Source organism: Hemiscyllium ocellatum, chromosome 4 (assembly GCF_020745735.1).
Source record: "Hemiscyllium ocellatum isolate sHemOce1 chromosome 4, sHemOce1.pat.X.cur, whole genome shotgun sequence".
Lineage (NCBI taxonomy): Eukaryota > Metazoa > Chordata > Chondrichthyes > Orectolobiformes > Hemiscylliidae > Hemiscyllium > Hemiscyllium ocellatum.
The window spans coordinates 44,869,198-44,881,304 of NC_083404.1; the positions used below are offsets into that span (position 1 = coordinate 44,869,198).

The 12,107-nt window shown below is 40.4% G+C and overlaps 1 protein-coding gene across 2 annotated transcripts in view; it reads right to left on the minus strand.

Moving 5' to 3' along the window:
* znf516 (zinc finger protein 516) overlaps positions 1-12,107 on the minus strand; it is a 152,189-nt gene that overhangs the window by 69,847 nt on the left and 70,235 nt on the right. The gene's annotated exons all lie outside the window — the stretch shown is intronic.

The window sequence follows — 12,107 nt, forward strand, 5'->3', positions numbered from 1 at the left end:
GGCGATCAATTATTGGCAGACCTTTCATGTGGACATCAATAAAACACGATCACCCTTGGATTGTTATGGCCCTGTCCATCACCAACTGAACCTTCTGCCATTCCCTGTGTCGATGCTTAGATGACCCTGCTAGAGTTTGTAACACAATACTCAGCAATCACAGTAAGTTACCATGTTAGTACAGCAGGCAATTAAGAAGGAAAATGACATGTTAGTTTTGGCAAAATTCGATTGGAATATGAATTTAAAAAGTCTGCTATAATTGCATTAGGGAGACCACATCTGTACTGCTATCTAAGTTTTGGTCACTTTACCTCAGGAAGGATACAGGACTGCAAAGAACATTCACTAGATTGATTCTGAGAATGAGGCGATGATCCTATGGCAATGATTGAGTATTTTAGATATATACTCCCTGCAGTTTAGAGGAACAAGAGGAGATCTAATTGAATCATTGAAAACGTTCAGCACCTTGACAAGGTTAGATACTGAGAAAATGTTTCCCCCCGCTGGAATCACAGTCTAATCACAGGGATTGGCCAATCAGGATGGAGACTGGAGAGATTTCTTTTCACTTAGGGGTTGTAAATCCTCGATATTCTTTCTCCAGAGAGTGGTGGGTTTTCAACTGTTGAGTATGTTTAACGTAGACACCAATGGATGCTTAGGCGAACGTGAGTACTGCAGATGCTGGAGATTCATGATGAAGGGCTTTTGCCCGAAACGTCAATTTTTCCAGTCCTCGGATGCTGCAAGACCTGCTGTGCTTTTCCAGCGCCACAATCTTGGCCCCAATGGATGCTTGGACACTAAGGGAATTCGGTGATACAGAAATAGTACAGGAAGAATTGGATAGAATTGAAGTGAATTAGCTTTATCGTCCCATGCACACAAATGAGTAGTGAAAAGTTTATGCCACTTACGACATCATCTTAGGTACAAGGTACCTAGGTCCAGAATCTTATTGAATGATGGAGCAGGCTCAAATGAGCTACTCCTGCTCCTATTTGTTATGTTCTTTTAAACAATCAGTACCATTGGTGGTAAAGGAAGAGTGGCTAGAGTGTGAATAATACTTGAAAACAAAATCTACAAGAAACCAGGCAAATTAAAGCAGCCGAACCAACTATTAGTAAAAAGTATGTTTGCAGTAATTGTACAATTACTGCTTCTTGTTTGACAGATTCCCATTGTTGGGGAAAGCAACAAGTAAATTTATGGAATACCTGCCTTCCCACATTTCAAAAAAACTTTTAGTAACGTTCATTTATTTACATATACAATCTGACCACAGTAAAAAGTGGTTACAATACAAAAACAGGCCAGTTGGACTTGATGACCATGGAAGGTGTGTTCATATACAGTTATGAAAGTTAATCATCAACCTGCACATGTTTCCAATATACCAATGGCAGGCTATAAGAGAGGCACAGTCGCTGTCAGTTTGAACGCATGTGTGGTAGCTGCAACGCCATAGCCTCCTGACTTTAAAAGACTGTACGCACAGTTTCTTACTAAGGGATATTCTCTGTGGCAAGCATCCTTCTCAGTTCAAGGGACTGGCAGAGAATAAACCTTGGAGAACTAATATTCCACTCCTTGTGGGGTAAGATTCAATTAGAGGTTCAGTGGTAACTTTGCCGACAGTCCCCAGCATTGCCTTGGAGGCTCCTAACCCAGGAATGAAAGATGTAATTTCACTGTTGCAAGAAAAAGCCAGGAGTAAAACTGTTGGGACAACTCACAAAAGTGCATTTACTTTCAGCAGCTATCAACACATGAATATATGAATTAGGAGCAGAAGTAAGCCATTCAGCCCTTGAGACTGTTCCACCATGCAATAAGTCTATGACCTCACCTCCACTTTGTTGCTGACTTCAACGCGCTTTGACTCATTCGGTAGTCAAGCCTCAATCAGCCTCTGCCTTAAAAATATTCAATGTCTTTTCCTCTACTGTACTCTGTGGAACTGAATTCCAGAGACTTGCAATTCTCTGAGAGAAAAAAAGCAATTCTTGCCATCTCCATCGGGAGACATCTTATTTTTAATCTGTGAGCTTAGTTTGATTAGATTAGATTACTTACAGTGTGGAAACAGGCCCTTCGGCCCAACAAGTCCACACCGACCCGCCGAAGCGCAACCCACCCATACCCCTACATTTACCCCTTACCTAACACTACGGGCAATTTAGCATGGCCAATTCACCTGACCCGCACATCTCTGGACTGTGGGAGGAAACCGGAGCACCCGGAGGAAACCCACGCAGACACGGGGAGAACGTGCAAACTCCACACAGTCAGTCGCCTGAGTCGGGAATTGAACCCGGGTCTCAGGCGCTGTGAGGCAGCAGTGCTAACCACTGTGCCACCGTGCAGCCATTGTAGATTAGATCTCTACAATGCTGAAACAGGTCCTTCGGCCCAACCAGCCCACACCGCCCCTCCGAAGAGTAACCCATCCAGACCCATTTCCCTCTGACTAGCACCTAGCACTACGGGCAATTTAGCATGGCCAGTTCACCTAACCTGCACATCTTTGGACTGTGGGAGGTAATCAGAGCACCCGGAGAAAATCCACACAGACACGGGGAGAATGTGCAAACTTCACACAAACAGCTGCCCGAGGCTGGAATTGAACCTGGGACCCTGGCGCTGTGAAGCAGCAGTGCTAACCACTGAGCCATCGTGCCGCCCCACGGTGTTTTAATCTCTCCCATAAATGAAATCATACTTTCAGATTATGATATCATATCTCCTCAGGATCTGATGTTTCAAGAAGGTTATTTTTCATTCTCCAAACTCCAATGGATATAGGGCCAACTTGTCAAACCTTTCCTTGCAAGATAACCTGTTCATCCTAGGAATCAGTCCTAGTGTACCTTTTCTGCACTGCTTCTATTCCAATTATATCTTTTCTTTATTAAGGTCATCAAAACTCTACATAGTACTTTCACCATTTCCCAGTACAGCAGAAGCAAAGTCTCCTTACTTTTAGACTCAAATCCTTGCAATAAACAACAATATTCTATTTCACTTCCAAATCACTGGCTGCATCTAAATATTAACTGTTGTAATTCTGGTATGAGGATATAGAGATTCCTCTGTATCTTAGTTTATTTGTTTTCTCCTTGTAAAAAAAAAGTGGGAGACATATAGGGGGAAAAGGCCACTAGAAAGTCAGAGTTCATCCAATCAAGTAATGAAGAGATTGTTCAATATTTTTGACTGCAGCAATGAGGACTTATGTGGCAGGAATCCAATGGTGAGAATCTGGGGGCTGGGGAATTGGAGATAAGAGGTCACTCAATAACCTCTGCAAGAAAGATGTTTAATTCAACAACTCAACACGACTAACATTGTCATGGACTCTCTCCATATTCAATAGTCCCTGAGAGTTTAACAGCTAAATGTAAAAAAAAGACAAGAGAAAGTTCAGTGAAATCTCTTGACTTCCAAAGTTATTCCAGCAACATTTGACAAATTGTGTCTAAATTTCTCACCTAATGTATTCAACGCTAGTTGCATTCGACAGATGTGTCTCTAAAGTACAAGCAATACTGAAGCATTTGATGACATTAGTCTTTTTAAACTATGTTAAAAATCACACAACCCAGGTTATAGTCCAACAGATTTATTTGGAAGCACTAGCTTTCGGAGAACTGCTCCTTCAGCAGGTAGCTGTAGAACAGGATCATAGGGCACAGCAAACAATTACAGTGCCATGCAACTGAAATGATATATTGAACAAGCCTAGATCGCTGTTCAAGTCTTTCATCTTTTAGAATGGGTTGCAGGTTTCAGTCCATTATTATGCAAATCGCAGAACTCCTTTTAAGTCACATTCTTGACATAATTTAAGGTTTTATTTTTAAAAATGACATCACAGCTCAGACAACGCATTAAAGGTGTGAGGTTAAAGTCTGTCTGTATCTCAATCTTGAGTCAGAGTGGTTCTATTTCCAAAGTGGAATTTATAAAATGCTACATGAATTGACTGCCTGCAGATTATGCACCTTTTGAGCAAAATAGAACGTATCTGCAAATGCAAATTCACCTCATAGACTTATACATGCGTCCATGTGGATGAGAGAAAGAGAGAGTGTGAGTGCATGCGTGTGAGTGCGCGTGAGACAGTGTGTTTGCACGTGTACATGCTTGGTAAAGTGTTGTGAGTGTGATGAAGTATAAGCTTGTGAGAGGGTGTGTGTGAGGGGTGGTTTTGTGTGTGTGTGTATGAGAGAGAGCATGTGTATGAGAGAGGTCTGCGTGAGTGTGTGAGTATGTAAGAGTGTGTGAGTGTGTGTGAGCGACAGAGAGAGAGAGAGAGCGCGACAGAGAGAGAGTGTATAGTGTACTGGGGTCACCTGTAGAGTGACAATGAACCCAAGATCCCAGTTGAGGCCAACCTCATGTGTACCGAACTTGGCTATCAGCCTCAGCTTGGCCATTCCACAGGCTGTGTATCCCAAAGTCAGCCTTGGAGGATGGTCACCCGAAGATCGGAGGTCGAGTGTCCCTAACCGCTGAGATGTTCCCCGATTGGGAGGAAACACCCCTGTCTGGCAATTGTTGCACGGTGTCCATTCATCTGTTGCTGTAGTGTCTGCTTGGTCCTGCAGCATATGAGATAGACAACATTGGCCGAGTCACATGAGTACTTGCCGCGTACACGGTGGGTGGAGTACCATATATGTGGCAGGTACTCAAGTAACTCAGCAAATATTGTCTAAGCTGAGATGTCTGAACTGAGATTTCGAGACGTGACTTAAAGTTCTGCGATTTACATATTAATAAACCGAAACCTGCAACCCATTCTAAAAGGTGAAAGAGTTAACAGCAATCTAGGTTTCGTTCAGTATATGATTTCAGTTGTATGACATTGTAATCATTTTCTACAAATTCTGTGTCTTATGGTCCTGCTCCATAGCTACCTGATGAAGGAGCAGCACTCAGAAAGCTAGTGCTTCAAAATAAACCTGTTGGACTATTACCTAGTGTTGTGTGATTTTTAAACTTTGTCCATCCCAGTCCAAAACCAGCTCCTCCACATCATTTTTAAACTATGTTCATCTACAATATTCATAATAAATAACTGGATAGATACAAAGGCCTATAAGTGGATTAGATCAATAGTGGGAGTTCAGCAATCAAACGCATTGCAAACTACAGGTAGTGAGAGAAAAATAGCCAATTGGAAATGAAACCCAACAGCCTTGCCCTGGCAACAACTTAAGCAAATATTGAGGACAAAACCAGAAGAGAAGTCAACTGGGTGGACTACATTCCGATGTAGACTGAGCGTGTTTTGAAAAAAGCCAGAGAATAAGTAAGGAAATGCTAATGAACCCACTAAGGCTGTGGTGACATCGAACAATATGTAATGACTACAGCGAACTCTCCCTAAATAGGTACTTTGGGAAGACTGGAATTTGGGTCTGTTTGTTACTTCTTTTAAACTGTGTAGTGAATTGTGATCAGATGCTCATTTAACACCCCATCCAATTATATCCCAAAGCCAGAAGACGAGTTCTATGACATGTTATCAGAAAGGAGGATAGGAAATTAAAGGAAGTCACCTCAGGTCATTCTTGCATCCCTCACAGGAACTATGTAGTTATAGAAGTGCTGCTTCAGTTAGTAAATTATAAATGCACACCTTGCTTTCTGACTTAAGATCAGTATTAAGCAACTTAAAATAAAACACTTAGCACAATACAGATCAAGCACAATATACAGGATAAAAGATATAGTACAGAGTCATTATTTTCTCTTAAAAGTCATTCAGAATAGTTTCCTAAGAAAAATATATGCATTCCTTGAAAGAACATGGGATATTACGTCAACGGTGGAAGTCACATTACCTAAAATAACCGCACTTGAAGACTGTCCTGCATGGTAAGCAAAAGCTATATGATCACAAGATTACAACATAAACATCCAATCTGGACAGCTTCCAGAGCAAAAGAGAAGCCAATCCTTAAGCTGCTAATTGATTCCACATGGAAATATAGTCCCTTTATTTATGGTGCTGAAATATGCAACATGATCATTATGAGTTCAGATGTACTAAAAAGCATAAAACAAAGCTGGCAGCACTAGCACTGTTTATATAACCCGTTCTCATGTATTCATCCTATATTCAACTTAATATCATACACATGGTAAGAAATAGCATTTGAGAAAATATATGTCAAGCCCTTTTTTGTCATGGTTTGCAATTGATCAATAGGTTCTTTATATAATCTCGCTCCATGTCCCCTAACTCTTCTAACTCCCAAACTCTGCCAACTCCAAGAGGTACTAGAACCATATCATAAAACATTAAAATTAAGTTAGCTGGCAAAAACATGTGGTTTGTTTTCCTCCAAAGTAATAGGCCAGTGTAACCTTACAGGCTGCTATTACTGAATTAGCTTTACTTCCTTAAATACCAGCATACTTCTATGTGATTATATTCTCAAGCCGCTGCTGATAAATTAAAGCCTTTTGGCTGGAAACTAATTGAGCAGAAGTGTTTTTTTAATGCCACTAAGTGCTTCAGTCATCCAGTCAATAGTGATCAGGATTTGGCCATAAACAAGAGGCTTTTTCTACACCTCTTGAATCCTTAAATCATTAGCAGACAATTTCCTAAAGGATGTAACAAGCCATTCACTTGAAGGTAAATACTGGTTTAAGCATATAAGTTCAATTCTGCACCAGATAGGCCGCAAAATAACTAAAATTGCTTGTGAAGCTATTTAATGAAAGGAATCACATTCTGAAGTGTTTCCTTGAAATTGTGCAACTCAGCTCCTGAAAGTGGTGTGGAGCTGGATTTTAAATATGATTAAAATATGGCATGAACCCCAGAAGATTTGGCCCCAAACACTTCCACTGCTGCTAAGCACAAAATAGCACACGATGGCAGGGTGTATTCTTAATAAGGTAAACAGCATCAAAGTGCATGAGAAAATTCATAAAGACTCACAGAGGAACGCGGTCAAATATCTTTTCCAGTTATTTAATTTAGCGATCACATTTCAGTAACCCTGAACAAAGTACAAATCTGCAAAAGTCAGAGCAGAAATGGGTTTGAGTGTTCAAAATTCAGTTATGTCAAACCACAGTATCTCCTGAAGTCCTCCCACTAACAGATTTTCTACCTGCATGCTTCATTAAGACAATCCTGTTCATTCCACAGATTAACTCTGGCACAAAGGGACAACCCTTTTGCATTTCCATTCTCCACATTTTTCACCATCCCCATTCTCTGATAATAAGAAATGCAGGAAATAACTGTAACTGTGTTACAGTTCATTCAGGGAGTCCAAGTACAAAAAAAGGACATAGACAAGTTGATGAAATGGGTGGACAGGTGACAGATAAAGTTCAGTCTGGAGAAATGTGAAGCCATTCAATTATGGTAGGAAGACCATGAGCAGCAAGGTCAACTCAAAGACATAGTGTAAAAGAGATGCCAGGGCACAGGAGCCTGGCTGTATATGTACATACATCATTGGAGGTGACAGGACAGATTAAGAGAGTTGTTGGTGAATGGCTGATAAGACAGTGGTTAGCATTATTATCTCAAATTACCAGGGGCCCAGGTTCAATTCCAGCCTTGGTTGTCTTGGGTCTGTGCAGAGTTTGCACATTCTCCTTGTGTCTGTGTGGGTTTCCACAGGCATACCAGTTTCCTCCCACAGTCCAAAGATGTGCAGGTTGGGTGGATTGGCCATGGGAAATGGGGGTAACCATGGATCAGAGGGCAGTGGGTCTGGGTGTGATGTTCTGTGGAGAGTCAGTGCAGTTTCAGCAGACCAAATGGCCTCTACCTCCACTATAGACATTCTTCGATTAATAAAGCATACAGTATCCTGTAGTTTATTAAGAGGGTACAAACACAAGGAAGTTAGGCTGAGATTGTCTAAAACATTGGTTCAGCCTTAGCTGGAGTATTGTTTCCAGTTCTGGGCTCAATCCTTTTCTCCTGGAAGCTGTACTATGCATATGGCAGTAGTAGCTTACTAATGTAATTTGCTTCATTGCAATGAACAAATTGCAGTGCAACACTGAGATCTTGAAAAGCTGATTATTCATCTAAATACAATGCCAATAAAACATGGCTAATTGTTCATCACCAAAACAAAAATCACTAAGCTTGAGCATTCCCACCCTATTTAGGTTAGAACACTTGCTGAAAAGCCACAGACCAAGATTCTGAATTGGTTACCATATGACTCTCTCATTTGTACAAAACTCTTGCAAAAAGGATTTCACACTTTGGTTATATATAGTTAGGCCATGCAAGACTTAAATTAATAAATCATGATTTCTGCAATTCAATAACATATGTTACTCATTTAACTGAGATAGGTATGAACAGAAAAGATGGATAAGGGATTGGTATATAGAGACTTTGCTCCTTGAAGTGTTTTATTCTTTTACCAGTTATTTAATTAGAGAAGAAACAGTTTGATTTTTCTAGTACCTTTCACAAAAACAACTTCTATTTTAATAATGTACTGTAATGAAATGTTGTAAGGTACTTTACAGGAGACGAAATATGGCACTGAGCCACACAAGGGGATATTAGGGCAGACAACAAAATACTTGGTCAAAGAGGGACATTTTAAGGAGTATGTTAAAGAAGAAAAATGAAAAAGAGTGTTGAAGGGAAGGTATTCTAGAATGCGAGGCCCAGGCAGCTGAAGACATAGCTACCAATGATGCTGTGTAGACAGTCTCATTATGTTTCATTTTATTCACTTGTAGGACATGGGCATCACTGGCTGGTCAGCATTTAGTGCCTATCCCCAGTTGCCCTTAAAAGTGGTGGTGGTCAGCTGCTTTCTTGAACTGCTGTAGTCCACATGCTGTAGGTTGACTCACAATGCCCTTAGGGAGGGAGTTCCAGGATTTTGACACAGCGATATACTTCCAAGTCAGGATGGTGATTGGCTCGGAACCAACTTGCAGGTGGTGGTGTTCCATAACTGCAGCCCTAGTCCTTCTAGATGGGAGTAGTCATGGGTTTGAGAAGTGCTGTCTAAGGATCTTTAGAGAATTTCTTCAGTGCATCTTGTAGATAGTACGCACCGCTGCTACTAAGCATCAGTGGCGACGCTGGCTAAGATATAAATATTGGCCAGAACACAGGGGTAATTAACCTGTTTTTTCTTCCAAATAGTGACATATTTGTGCTTGACAATGTTCACAGTCCCCAAGATAATATTTTCTTTCTCTCAGCTCTATGTTTGACCAAAACAGTATCCTGAACAACAGCAACAACTTGCATTCGTACAACAATTTGAATGTTTTTATATATATCCCATGACACTTCACAAGCATGTTACAACTATAGATTTGATATTGAGCCATTTGAGGAAATAGTCAGAAAGGTGATCAACAGCTCAGTTAAAGTGGTAAATTTTAAGGAGCATCTTAAAAGGCAGTGAAGTAAGGAGCAGGAACAAATTCTGGAATTTAGCACCCAGGCAGCTGAAGGCACAGTGGCCAATGGCTCAGCTAAAAAAAACTGTGGCTCCACAAAAAAACAGAATTAAACACCTGCTCAGTCTCAGAGGATGGTGGGACTGGAGGAGTTTATGAATTTATATAGATGAGGATGGGCAAGATCGTGGAAGGAATTACACTGAAGAATGGGAATATTAAAATCAAGGTATGTTTTCATCGGTGGTTGTTTTCTGATTCAAGGATGATGTCTGCTCAGGGTGGGCCGGTAGATCTTTGGTCACAAGGGGCAACAGGTCCCAAAAGCTGGTGGTACTAGAGTGCAGGATTTGCTTCCATTTCTTTCCTTCTCTGTCACTGACTTGCCTCATCAATAAAGAGTTATGATTCAAAGTATAATGCAGCTTAATGGACAAGTTAGTGACATCCTGAACAACTGGTAACAAACTTCTCTCAGTTATTAATACCACGAACAAATAGAGCTTCAAACTGCCTTTGTAGTATTTACTTTGTCTTGCCCTGGAAGGTTGGCAATTTAGAAAAGGTAAAACAAGAGCTGATGATTTTCATTATCTGGACATGGTATCAGTCTACTGAAACCGATTTTACAGTTTTGCCTAAATACGTGTACATCAGGTTTCAAGAAGGACAGTAGCATTTTCTAACAACCATCCAATCGAATGCAGAGAATGTGACAAAGACTTTGCAGGAGCCAAAAGCATTTCTTGAAAGCTCTTATGTGTTGCTAATACACAGACCAGGTGTCACCATTGGACAGGAGTGCAGTGATGACAGATGTTCTGAATATTAGATGTTTGTTAGCCTGTGGAGGTCTTTGTTGTCAAATACTGAATGCCATAGTTTCTCAAAGTCTGAGTTGGGACAACCTAGCTGGTATAGTGTCTCCTCAGCAACGGCAGACTTTTAAGATAGATAGCTGCCAGCTGCTGAGAAGTGCTCAACATATTTCAGCATCCTGGGGACTCTTATGCTTCAATGGCAATGTCCTTACCTCTAAATTAGGAGGCCTATCTGCTCCAGTGGTGTGTATTCTGAACAAATTGATTATAAGGTATCTATAAATGCAAGCTTTAAGGGTGACACAGTGATAGTGTCCCTACTTCTGAGACAGAAGTCACAGGTTCAAGTCTCACCTTCTCCAGAGGTGTGTCATAACATTTGAAAATATATGCACTCCAGAGTTCCTCTTTCAACATACATAGCGCTGAAATATGTGGCAGAATTGGCATGGGTTTATAGATGTGTTTTCTTCTGGCGACATTCAGAGACAGACTGTGTATCTTGTATTGGGAATTGAAGAGTTCAAGAGTGGCTTGAAAATGGGTGCAAAATGAGCAGCAACACTGCATTTATGCAGATATTGTATGTCTCTTTGGTGGTTAGTTTAAGAGATTTCTGACTATTGTTAGTGGCAGTCCACTATCTCACTAGTCATGTGTCTCTACAGATTAAGGAATTCAGACAAACATAGGAAAGTAACCAATCAATATACTATTCAGAATACATAAATAGTGGAACAATAACTATTATGTTAATCTGCAGTTTCCAAGAATCTGTCTGTTCAGCAAAAAGGAAAGATAAAACACTAATCTGTTATATGTGAGGTAAATCGTTATTCCCAAATTAGGATAATCCAAATGTAAAATGCTTTCCTTGAATTAACAAAACAAAATGAAATATTTTAAAGATACATCCTTAAATCCAGGAAATCCTGACATTCTCCAACATAACATTTAGACCACGGAGTGTTTTCTGACCCGAAAACAGATATTTTTGTGAAGGCCCAGCCTCTTTAAAAAACTCAGACTTTCAACATGTCAATACTGAAGCCAGAGGGAGAACAAAGGGCCATCATTTAAAAAGGACCTTTAGTAAATACAGGGTAGGCATGTGCTCGTTTGCTTTTGGAACCTGCACACGGCTGGGATACTTCAGCATTCCAAACAGAATTATTTTTGGAGGGGGAAGAAACATTTTTGGAAAAGCATAAAACACCAGAGAATCGAACACTCCTGTCAAGTGCAAGTTAATGTGAGTACCAACTGACATGAGCATCCCACAACATTCACAATAAGATGAAAATATGAACATCAGGTGTTGCACACATATGAGATTATAGACACATATTCATATACACAAAACAATAAAGGGGTTATATTCTGTACTAAACAAAAATGGAGATTGAAAAAAAACAGCTTGCAGTTATGCAGTGCATTTTTTTGCAACTCGATACATTCCAGGGCAGTCTTGAAGTCCAGTCATTATTGTAGTGTGTGAAATGTGGCATCAAATTTACGCATAGTATGGTCCCACAAGCAGCAACATGATAATGACCAGTGATGATTTTTGTGATGCTGTTTGACACATACAGATTTTCCAAAACCCTGGAAGAAAAATCACTGCTCTTTTTCAAAACAGGATTTTCTACAACCACCAGAGGTGGAGAGGGGGTCTTGGGTTAACATCTCTGCTAAAAATTAGCATCTTCAGCAGTGCAGTACTTCCACATTACATCAGGAGGATATCAGCTTAGATTTTGAGCTGTACTTGACCAGACAAAAGCCTGACACCGAGGTGAAAGTGTTTGGCTTGAAACAATCATTAAGGGCCATGTTTTATACTCTTGTGGG